Genomic DNA, 12,912 nt, shown 5'->3' on the forward strand with positions numbered 1-12,912 from the left:
CTCAAAAAGCAACACAAAACACATAAATGAACCAAACCATGCATATATTTTCAAACACTTTAAACATCTTTACAAGCAAATGTAGAAAAGGTAAATAGTTCAAAGAATTCCAAGAATATTTGACTTAATTTTAGGATGTCAAAATTAAAGATACTCATGTCAGAATTCCAAGAATATTTGACTTAATTTTAGAATGTCAAAATTAAAGATACTCATGTCAATGTAGATATATAATTTTTCCATTTTTATTTTATTGTATAATTTAAGCAATTCCAAGCTTATTTGACAATGCCAAAATAAAAAATGCTCAATCTCAGTGCAGGTATCAGACAAATATTGTTAGCTTTCACTTTCCTGAAACCCAAAAATATTCCACTATCTCGGGTACATGCTAATCTTCAACGAAGAATAAAGTCGATTGAGTTAGTCATGGTTCATTCAAATCTCGTGACAAAACAAGTATAAAGAAGAGGGTTTAGGCACGGTCTCAGTAAGAATTGGCAGTTCATTTCCATTTCATATCTCTGAAAAAATCTTCTGCCATTTTTTTTCGATGCTTACAGTAAGAATTGGTTTTGTGATGCTTTCCTATGACCTAATAAAATGCAAGCTTCTGGGAAAAAAACTTGTGCCATTTTTTTTTCGGAAGCTTGCACACATTAGGTCTGTAGGCAAGCATCAAAAAAATCATTTTGTGACACATTTTTAGGGTTTTCAGAATTCTCTGCCAAGATTAGCTCGAGAATGTGTTTTAATGGCGGATTTCCCGTCTGCTGCAGGGTGATGTGACCTCTCTGTCTCTGTTCCTTTCCTCGGTGTAGGTTTCTTCTTTCTTTTTCTGTTTCTGTTACTGTTTTCCGTTTTCCGTCTATTGTCGTTAATTGGGGTTCGGCTTCTGCGAATTGACGTGTGATTATCCATGTTTTTCTCGTTGCAGGCCGACGTTTTACAAGGCGTCGAAAAGGAAATCGACGTTAGCCAACTGTAGCAACGTTGGCCAACATCAGATAATTCGCCATTGTTGCTACAATTGACGGTAGTGGGTTATTCTTGGATTTTTCTACCTTACAATGTTCATCCTTTACGCCCCCAAAATGTTCAGTTTCATCTGCATTTCTTCTTTATTTCTGCTCTTTTAATAAATCCTCTGTTTGGCCTCTAGTTTTTAACAGAAGCTGGTGATTGCAACAAAGAGCATTAAGTATGTGCCACTTTCCTCGTCTCTTATTGTTACTGTGAGTATGTCTCAGCCTTGTTTACAGACCCATGCAGTCAAGCTGTTGAAGCTGTTAAGTGCATAACAGAATGGAAGAAAATGATAAAGTATTAACAAGATCACACATAACAGGAGAATGATTTGACCTAGAAAAACCCAATGTACAGAACTCTCAGTTTATATTTTCTCTAGTATGAGAATGCATTTATTTGAAATTTCAACAAAATTGGTAATAATAGACAGCTTGGGAAAGTGCAACGTAAACAAGATGTGGAATTATCAACATTTGTTTTCATAAACCCGCGTCAAATGCATGCCTCTTTGTTTTTGTTCAACCATTCAAAAAGTGGAAATGACACCCAAAAATTGAATATGATGCTTCTACTTCTGAGCATCAAGATAGTAAATTTGTAAAAATACATACACATTCATTGCATATGCCCACATCAAAGCCCTAACGAGAACATGCAGCAAATTCTTTGATCTAGAAAATGTGTTTCACATTATAGTCAGAATTTTCTGTTTGAGTGACTTATACAAAAAGATGATATTACAAATACAAGCACAGTTATATATCCTCTTTTGTGATCCGTATCAGCATATCTTGTCATTATGGAATTTCATGAACTTTTTCTTTTCTTAGTTCATATGAAGAGGAGATTAACACAGCCTTTGCATCAGGGTTCATTGAATCTGTAAAGTCAATAGTTCAAGGGTTAGTTTTTTTTAAGAGCTCTGACAGCTTAATTTGCATCAATCAAATGAGAATTGATATCTAACCACACAAGATTTTAACTGCTCTATATCAACATCAACCACATTATTCGGAAGAGGATTTAATTTTCTAAAGAAATCTGATCCTTATATAAACTTTCCTTTTGAACCAAATGCAGATTTTCTAACTTGGTAACTCTAGTGTATGCTCCTTTTGTCCATAAACAAGTTGGATGTTTTGTTCCTTGTCTTATTAACACGAATATCAGGTGTCAGCATTTGATTAATCTCTGTTCTTGAAAATCATCTAGATAAAACAGAGTAATATTGTTTGGGTGCTAGTTGATTACCAAGATTCAACATCAGGCATCGTTTGTTTTGCTGATTGTTCTGACAGAAATGAATTTGCTTTTTGCTCAAATGTTGACATTGCTATGATATAATTTTGCCCCTAATTAATTGCACACTTATTTTCTTCCTGAGAGGAAATATTCATCTATGTTTGGCATGACAATTTTGATATGCATATGAAAACTTTTATTTATCTTGTCAATCGATTTGGCAGAGTTCTAACTTTGTGGTTCCTTGCAGTTCATTGGTGCCAAATGGAAATTGCATCATTAAAAAACTTGCCCTGATCCTCTTTTGAGGTTTGGAAAATTGATGTAGCGAACTATAAAATTTCAGCTCTTAGGGGAACAGGTTACTAAATTTTAAATTCCCCTTTCTCAGGATCACTATGTTAGAATCCTGTGAATCATGTGTGCCCTGTAGATGTTGCAGGCCTCAAATGTTAAGGTATCGCTGGCTTTCGTACTTAGCTTTCCTTCCTCGAGCTGTAGGGATTATATTTTCTGCCATTACGATGCTTCAATCTCAACTCAAAACATTTGATATTCAAATAAGACTTTTTATTGAACCAGATTGTTCGAACTTGCATCATACATTTAGGACTTGAGATTCTATTTTTCTACTTTTATAACAACTATCTCTCTTTAGTGTGTGTATAGTTTTGATTTGTCATGTTTGTGTTTTTGTATTTGTTCTGGCTGCAGTTCGACTCCGAGTCTTGAAATTTCTTATATGTTCTGTTTTTGTTTTGGTTGAAGATTTTTTCAGAGGTTGTATGTAGGTTTGATGAGATTTTGTAGCTTGAAATTTACAGAAAGAAGAGACAAGAAATGAAATAGTTAGGCATGATATAAAACACATAAAGATCATGCTTAGTAAGACATGACACTGAAAATGCAATGAGGACAACAAAGAATGCACAATATATGAGGATCGGGCAATAACAATCTCAATGTTATAATGATGTTATATTCTCCTACAATAGAGACAATTAAATGAAAGTTTACAGCCATAAAAATGATTAGAAATTGGGTATGGGAGCATCCTCTTTGCCAGAGTCAAAATGTAAGCTTTCTGGTAGTTACAACATTCCTGATAGATGTCTAATACAAAATTATTTCCGATTGCACCACTCTCAGATACTACTTGATTTGAGATATTTGTTTTTAAAATCTAAATATAAATTTCTAAGCGATGTTTTGAACTGGTTCTTGGTTGTGTTTCAAAATAAAACAGCCCAAAATGTGTGAAACCATATCTTATTTTGTTTTACCAAGATATCCTTATACATTCTGGCTGATTAGTTTTCTTTCCTTAAGAATATAGTTTTGTCACCCTAAAAAAAGTGACAGAGTAGGGATACCTGCCATCTACAAGATGCATAATTGAAATTGTACAAGTACTAATACCTTCTGAAATAAATAAAACTAAGATCATATAAATTGCAGCTCTTTTTACTTCAAATATTGAATTCTATAGAATTTTCAAGTAACCATTGCTTACAATCCACGAATTCCAAAAAAATAAAAATTAAACACCACCCATTTCCAAACTTGGAGGACTACTGCCTAATTTTACTTGTTATAGCAATGAGAATATTGAACATTGATCCGATGGACAAAGTTGCAGTAGGGTGGATTTCTCTTTTACTTTTGATTGGTGAATAACCATAAAAAAATAAGAAAGTCAAAGAGCTGAAATTAATTACAATTTTTTAAAAACAATTAAATTAAATTAAATAAAAATATGGACCTGGTTCAGCATCATCCCAGAAATTTGAGTCATGGCATGGTTGGGCATGGAGCATCACTAGTTAATTTGATTGATCTATAGAAGTCGGTTAGGGAAACCAAAAATCTCCACTATAACCTGCATTATAGAGTTCCTTTATATTAGGAATTTCTTCCATTGGTCAAGATTAAGCCTCCACATTACAAGCATTGACTGCCAAGCTGCTCACGATTATAAATTTGTTGCAATTTGCAACAATTAAATAGTTTTGGTAGAATATTTTTATATTTTTCTTATGAATAAAAGAATTCTTTGGTAATTAACATTTTTGTATTCATTATTTTCCAATAAATGTGCTTGGTTACTACTATTTCTTTTATGAAAGGACCGACCAAATTAAATTAACTTAAGTATCAATAGTACATTTGGAAAATAATTTAAATTTAAGAAGAAAAGTCACTCTTTATGGGAAAATCCCCCATTTATATGGGCTATGTCCAGAACTAGATAATCTAAAATAAATAGGCCAAGTAGTAAAGATCATGTAGGCATTGCCTAAAAACAAGAGTTGACAAAAAAATGGGCCAAGCCTAAGAAAGGAACACCCTCACATAGCTAAAACTATAAGCAAGGGAGGTGGAGGGTTGTAGGAGTTGATGAAATCCAACTCTGCAGTTGCCAAGATTACCTACATGCAAAATAACCTGTCGAAGGGAACAAAGCAAGAGAAAATATTTCACAATAGGAAAATGAAATTGCTATGTGAATGAATGAATTTACAATGAGAGAGAGACCACTTATAAAAGCCTCAAAGAAGCTTGTAGAACAAGCTAGAAGAAGGTAGAAGATAAGGTTGACAACTAAGCACTCTTCCACAAAAAGGTGGAACATGCTAGAAGGGAACAAACCTCAGTGTTGTCAACAACTCATCACTATATGCATTAAATACTAAATATTAAATAAATGCATTAACCTAAGTAAGCTTAAGTAAATAGAATAAATAATTAATAATTAATTAATTATTTACTCTAACACCCCCCCTTAAGTGCAACTTAGGGGAATGCCTTAAGCTCACAAAACTAAGATGAAATGCAAAATGAGTCCCAGCAACAAGGCCATGTTAGGTACCTGTGTACAATGCAAAGAGATGCAACCTTTGAAAATGGGGAAAGAGGGAAAACCTCATGGGAAAAACCCTCCCCCAAAAAGACGTAAAAAACATGCTAAAAAAAATGAAGTGGAGGAAGGAAAGAAGGCCTCAACAACACCCCCCAAGGATAACTTCCATCGGAAATGTCTCAAGAGACTCTCTCAAAACCATAAGTACAACTAGCCCCCCCATGAGAGATAGAAAAGCTACCAAAGCCCCCCCAGAATAATGGAACCCTCGAAGAAACAATCAAACCAATGAAACTCCAATACAGAGTAAACAAGGGAAACCCTGAATGAGAGGGAAAACTGGAAGGCCTATCTGATGCTCAAAGGAGAAAATATGAGGATCCTGAAAGGGAATCCCCAAGGCAGGTGTGATGATATTGTCATGAATGTCCACTATAGAATCCACAACAGCTGCACCTGGAGGCTCGATGAATGGAGCTGGAGGATTAGGCAGAGCAGAAGAAGAAAAATCCTGCTGAAGAGAAAAGTCCTCAACTGGATGTGGTGTGGCAGTCAAAATAGGGATCTTAGGAACAATACAAAGGTTCAAGTATCCTGATTGCACCACATGATGCTCCTGCGAAAGAGAAGTAGTGTGCTTCAACAATGGAGATGGTGGACCAAAGTGCAAGAAGGTGTAGAGATGAGTGGAAGGATCAACTACCCTTGTAGCAATAAGACTTCCTGTTACACGATCCCGAATGAAGACTGAATCAGTAGTGAACTAAACTGTCTTCCCTGATCCACTGCGTGTAATCTGAGAAATCAAGGGAAGGTTGGCAGACAAAGATGGAACATACAATACATCATTGAATATACCATCCTGGATGTGAACTGAACTTTTCCCATAGATTGGTAGTGCAGTGTTATTCCCCATGAGAATATGAGGAATAGGAGAAGCCTCAAGAGTAGAGAAGACACCTTGAGAAGATGTCATATGATGAGAAGCACCTGAATCCAGTATCTAAGGAACCTGTGAAGGAGATGCAATGGTAGCCTATAATGCATGACCCTTTCCAAGATCCAATGTAGATGGCAAAGATGTGGAAGAAGACTAAAAGGTAGACCCCTGTGAGGTAGAAGAGGATGGAGAAGAGACAATGTTCTTCTGATGAAGAGCTTGCAAATCCGCAATTTGTTTCTCATAGCCATCAAATCTCTTCTGAAAACAATGTGCCTCATCATGAGATCCTTTCCGACAATAGGAACAAGTAGGAGTCTCAATCTTCTTTTTCTCCTTCTTCTTAGAAGATGATGAACCAATAGAAGAGGGATCTAATATCTACTTCAACTTTTGCTCTTGTGTATCCTTGACAAGCAATGCCTACGACTGTGAACCTGAAAGTGAATCCATTTGATTGATCTTGGACTACTCACGAGTTAATCGATCACAAAATATCTCAAATGAAGGCATCCTGTATCTGTCACCTAATACATCCATAATGGAGTAGAAAGTAGAAGAGAAGATCTGATACTATCCCCTCAACTTTGAGAGTATAAAAAAGATACACTCATCATCTGTCTTGGTTTTCTCACATCCCTTCAAAAGTGTACGCAAAGATTTGAATTTCATCAAGAAGTCCTCAATGGTGGGAAAGTTGTCAGGTGTCAAAGAAGTCAACTCTACATCAAGCTACTATGCCTGGAATTCATTCACTATGCCAAACAAAGTTTGAAATTTGAGCCAATAAGCCTGAGGAGTGGTCAAACCATCCAAGTGAAATAGCAAATTGTCTGAAATGTTCAGTGCAATCAATCCCATGGCCTCATCCATTTTGTTCTTGTGCTGAAGAACCTCAAAAGGACGTGTGAGAATAGGTTGATTCTCATCCAAACATGACCATAAGCCTCTTGACATGAGAAGCCTTATCATTTGTGCCTTCCAAGTGTGATAATTGTGTGGCGTGAGACGGGTCATAGATGGATCCGCCATTGAGAAAGAAGAAGATGGAAGTAAAAGGGTCTTATTCTAAATTAAATTATAGAAAAGAAAATGCTCCCCCCCCCCCCCACAATGTATAATTTGGGCACTCTTTACTTAGTGCGATTACAATAGCCAATTTAGGGCCTATTTCTAAAAGTAGTATTTTTGTCTACAAAACTTCTAATCTAATTGTAGCTCTGGAAAGTAGACAAAAAAATACACTTTAAAAAAAAAATAGAACCTAATTATGTGTCCAGATGAGCCCGTACTAAGCATTTAAAGTGGCAAAAATTGGAAATTGTGAGTTGTAGAAAAATTCAGGAACAAAGATCTCAAACCACCTGCACCAATGTGTAGATCATGAAATCCTACCCCAAAACAAAAAAAATTGCTTGAAAAAATGGGTCTGATGAGGGAGATATCGTTGTTTTAAAATCACCTCTGTAGTTATTTTTTCTGAATCACCGCCATTGCACCTCCAAAAAATATCAGATCTGTTATGCCAAACCCTCTTTCTCATTTTTGTCCAAATACTGAAAAAATGCTCTTCCTCCCAATTGAAGAAAAAATCACAAACAAACTAGGGTTTGTGTCTCCGAATCGTGGCTTCAAAAAAAAATTTCAAACAAGAAGCAGTAGGGAGGCTCTGATACCATCTAGGAGTTGATGAAATCCAACTCCGCAGTTGCCAAGATCACCTACATGCAAAATAACTTGTCGAAGGGAAACCAAGAAGGAAGAGCTTGAAGGAAACAAAGCAAGAGAAAATATTTCACAATAGGAAAATGAAATTGCTATGTGAATGGATGAATTTACAATGAGAGAGAGACCGCTTATAAAGGCCTCAAGGAAGCTTGTAGAACAAGCTAGAAGGAGGTAGAAGATAAGGTTGACAACTAAGCACTCTTCCACAAAAAGGTGGAACATGCTAGAAAGGAACAAACTCTCGTGTTGTCAACAACTCATCACTACATTGCATTAAATACTAAATATTAAATAAATGCATTAACCTAAGTAAGCTTAAGTAAATAGAATAAATAATTAATAATTAATTAATTATTTACTCTAACAAGGGCCTGTCTCATCCTTCTTGCCTCAACCAGGTTTTATGGTTTGGTTCCAAGTCTAGAATGGTCCAACCATCTGCATTATCATCTTGAGTCTCTTTCTCTTCACGCTGCAGAGAAATGACCAATGTCAGGATGGAGAAACCTTTGGAAGACAAAGGCCAATCCACAGTCACCAACTGAGAAGCCCAACCAGTAGAAGCTAGTGGTGTCCAAGTAGGAAGGCTTACAACTATGTAGCAAGAAGAGGAGCCTCAGGGACATGACTGAATAGAAAAACTACACAAAGAAAACTGGCATTATGGAGAGTGGTAATAATGAGGTTGGGACTAGGAATCAAAATTCCATTTTAAAGAACTACTTCCACAACATTGCCCCTAAGAAGAGGAGTGATTAGTTGAGGCATACACCTCTAGAGAAATCCTCGCCATAGTACACGAAGCATTTTCCCAGTTCTTTAACAACTCTTGCAAATTGGCCACCTCAAGGGCAACCTTGTTAGCTTGAACCTAGATATGAAGTATGACATTGTTGCAAATATAAGCTTTAGTAGATTAAGATACATGAGTATCTATCAAGACATTTGAAAAAACAACATTTTTGTCTTTCCAAACAACAAAAAAATCACTAATCTAAATTGTGCCAAAGATGTAGAAAAGGAAAGGAAAGTGAAGGATTGTCATCCAAAAGGACCATATGCCAAGAAAACATGGTGGGTGAAAATGAAGAAAATAAATCATGGATTCAAACCCAGTAGTTCTAAGCTCTTTGACAAAACTAGGAAAGATGAAAAGACTTTGGTTGACTATGGAAAAGATGAGGATTAAGAATATCCAAATGATGGAGATGTAAATCCATAGGTAAACCTTGAAGAAGAATACACCAAGCAAAATGTGCAATTTTAGGTTATGTAATATGAAACCAAACTATTATAACACATAATCTCCATATGGAATGAGAGGATTACAGATGCCTGTGGTGGTTCAAAACTATTAGAGTAAACAATTAATTTCATTTCATTTATTAAATTACCTTTAATCTCTACTTAAGATTTCACTTTATGCATATGCATTCCCATTTAATTATTAAATGTCATTTACCTCTTAGGGTTTCCCTTTTAGGTTTTACGATCTCTTTCTATAAGGATTGATCCATTGTATATTCTTACTCATTGTTTTTGTCTAATAATATAATCTTGCATATTTTCAGAGCCAAACCCTTTCCTTCTTTTGTCTTTGATTCTCTATGAGAGGTTCTTGCATGCAAGTGTTCTACTTGATCTATGGATTTGTATTGCTCAAAACCTTCACGATATCATAGTTGTATCCATTGCAACTTGTTTCAGTTTTTTGAAGTTATCAGAAGAACAAGGGTTTGCATGGATCAGATATGTGATTATAAGATTTTTTATTGTAATAGGGTGGTCAGTGATTTTAGTGTACTTTGAGAAAAAACTAACCTCACCATTGAGCACGCAATACCCAAAAATCATTATATTCATATAAGGCACATCCAATTTGGACATAGTTGAAACTGAGGCAAAAATTAAAAAATGTCCCCAAATTAGGCATGCTTCCCAAGGTGGTGATTAATTTTTTTATTGAAAAAAAATCACAAAAAAGGCTTTGTTGAAAAAAACTAATGACTTTTATTAAAAAAAGCTTATGGTTTTGTTTTTTTAAAGTTTGTTTCAAAGTTACCTTTAATTTTTTTTTTTAAAAAACTTCCCAAAAGGACACCTACATCAAAAAAGTACTGACACAGGCAAGGACGTTAGAAAAGTATTGACGCATTGAAAGCCTACCACAATTGTTGACATCATCATTTTTGAGCCGAAATTTCATGACGACCATTCACCCATCATGCAATTGATTTGTTTTGTCATAAAAAGCAGTTCATGGGTTTTTTGCCATATCTTGAGCATACGATGTTGAAATTGGGTAAATGAGAGATCGTAAAATTTTTGGTTTCGAGCCCATCGCAGCCATAGAATTTATTCTGGAAAAAATTTCAGTTTGGGTACTTGTTTATACAATTCAAGAAAAATTATTATTTTTGCACTCCAGAGGGTGTAACTTGCTCAGAATAGTTCTTTCTTCAATTCAAAAAAAAATGTTGGAAAGCTCTTCTTGAACTCTATCCATATTCTTTTTTATTTTCATCATATTTTTTCAAAGGTACATTTGATCTTCATTTGAAGCCTTTTTTTCTCTCTCATTGTAAGCAATCTTTTCTAGCTTATGGGGTTTGGTTTATTGAATTGTAGAGGGTATTTTATTTATTTATTTCTACACTTTACTTTAGTAAACTCGAGATTATACAATTATAAAAACCTTCTAAAAAATATGATCAAGACCTCATCTTGTCTAAAACTTTTGTCCCCTCATAACTATCACACGTGGAAATCCCCGATGACAAGAATTCTTTGATCAAAAGGCTTATGGTCTTGTTTCGACATAGTGCATCCATTTTTGCAGAGGCCTTTTAAGGTCATGCAACACATGAAAAAGATGGATGAGGCAATGGGGTTGATTGCTTTATAGGTATCAAAATGTCTACAGTTTCATCTTGATAGGTGCAATACCCCTCTAGCTATGTGGACCAAGTTTAACGACTCGTTTGGTACAATGAATGAGTTTAGGGCACTTCAAATTGAGGCAAAGCTTACCTCTCCTATACTGGATTCTTTTTCTATTGAGGAATTCTTGATGAAGTTCAAACAACAGAGATCTTTATTGTAAGGTTTTGGGAAGATCAAGACTGACACTAAGTGCATTTACCTAAAATCATTTCTAAGCTTCGTGGAAACTTTCAGATTTTTGCTTCTTGCTTTGGGTACTAGATTTACCATGCCATCCTTTGAGGCTTTCTGTGACTATTTGACTTGAGAACAAGCTAAGCTCTCTCAGTTGGATTCTCTGACAGGCTCATAGACTCATGCATTAGACATCTTCTAGAAAGAAGGAGAAGAAACACAAGTCACATCCTACAGAGTCTCAAATTGATTTTAGCCCTCACCTCTCATCAAGCCCACCTCCTCATAAGGGAGATAAATCAAAGCCACATATACATAAAGTGTGCTTATTGTAATAAGCCCAATCATGATGAGTCACATTTCTATGAGAATAAGTTAGATGGCTATGCCAAATAGGTTTCAGATTTGATAGCTCTCCTTCAGAAGAGTAACATTGATATTTGATAGGTTTCCACAATAGGTCAAGATAATCACAACACTATTCCCCTCACAAGGATACTTATCCATTTTAAGGACTATCTATTCCATTATGAAAATACATTTGAATTATCAACCCAAAGATGTAAGACTTGAAATGGGTTAGCACAATATGTGTACTAAGTTCCTTTAAGAGTCTTAACACCAATGCTGCAAGATAGTAAAATGCATGAAAGGAATCTATACTACTGATGCAGAACAGTAAACACACTTAGACTATCTATAGAGAACTATGGAAACTATGGAAAAGAGAATTCTAAACTAATTAACAATTCAAACATCCACTATGATCATTTTCCACAAGTGTTGTAGGAACTTTCATAGTGATTATGCTGTAGGACGAATACAGTAAATCTATATTAAAAAGAAAATTGCAATAAACGAATCTACTCTACCTAAATCTATTCCACCTCCCAAGTGGACCCCCTTGGTTGGCTTCAACTAACTAAGAACACAACAGGTAGTCCAAAATCACTCTTTCATTAAAATTCTTCTTTTGGTACATGACTGAATAATTCGTAGAGAACAACAAAAAAACAACTTCAGAATCTTTTTCAACTAACTCCCAACTTTTTCCTTTTCTCTCATATATATAGAGGATTGGAACTTATTACAAACATAACATAAAAGAAATTGGGAGCAAGCATTGTCAGAAGAAAAAGGCAGAATGTCAACCATGACTTTAGAACATTGATTAAGAAACAAAATAATGTTCTGTAGATAATGTAACAAGCCAGGTCTCTTGGAATAACTCCCCTCGTAGACGCGGTTTATCACCTGGAACTGACCTGTGCTTCTCATGCTATGACTGATCTTCATTACTCCTTTTTAATATAGTGCTCTCCACTCTTTGTGCTAGTTCTCCATTTCCTAAAGATTAGAAACATTCAAACCATATGCACAACAACATTTCTACTCTCATTCAAATATTAAAACATAGCTTAAAACATTTATATGAAATACTGCACTTTATATATAATATTAAGCAAGGTATGTTATATCCACTATCCATAGGTTTAACAGGTTCTAGCTGCATTCAACATAAGTTCACAAGACATTTAAAATAGATATATTGGAAACATTTTTTTTCACATGGCTCAAAGAGTAAGTTCAGACTATGTAAAAACTATATCAAATTTGAGACATTAATATGCCTCATCATCTACCCCCCACTATGCAAATGCTTGTCCTCGAGCATTGTACTTCTTTTCCATTGCTTTGAAATCTCATACTATTGTCTTCCCCTATTTCCCACTTATCAAGGTATAGAAATATCCTTTGGATCGTCTCCATTGCTCACCCAAGTGTTCTTCAACTAATGGATCTAACCTGGTAGCATTGCTTTCATATAGGGGCCAAAGAAGTGTAGGAGGTTGGAAGGTTAGTGGCATGCATAACTCTTTCCTAACTTGTCTTCCTAATTGCATATATTTAGCCACTCTATTTATTGCTGCCTCAAAATTAATAGGGCTATGTGGTTTAGCCTTCTTGAAAGATTTTGGCAATCGACTCCATCTAT

General features: G+C 35.2%; 1 long non-coding RNA gene across 2 annotated transcripts; it reads left to right on the top strand.

The window, feature by feature from the left end:
- Window positions 1-297: 297 nt before the first annotated feature.
- LOC149549749 (uncharacterized) lies at window positions 298-2,849 on the top strand. Of its 2 annotated transcripts, XR_016354492.1 has the most exons (5): window positions 298-490; window positions 780-817; window positions 938-1,036; window positions 1,163-1,235; window positions 2,522-2,849. It is a non-coding gene; the product is annotated as an uncharacterized LOC149549749 (long non-coding RNA). The 2 variants fall into 2 exon arrangements; XR_016354491.1 differs by lacking the exon at window positions 2,522-2,849 and having other exon boundaries at window positions 1,163-1,515.
- Window positions 2,850-12,912: the final 10,063 nt, after the last annotated feature.

The sequence above is a fragment of the Cupressus sempervirens genome, chromosome 7 (assembly GCF_028749045.1).
Source record: "Cupressus sempervirens isolate cs-2001-9-10 chromosome 7, ASM2874904v1, whole genome shotgun sequence".
In the NCBI taxonomy this organism is placed as follows: domain Eukaryota; kingdom Viridiplantae; phylum Streptophyta; class Pinopsida; order Cupressales; family Cupressaceae; genus Cupressus; species Cupressus sempervirens.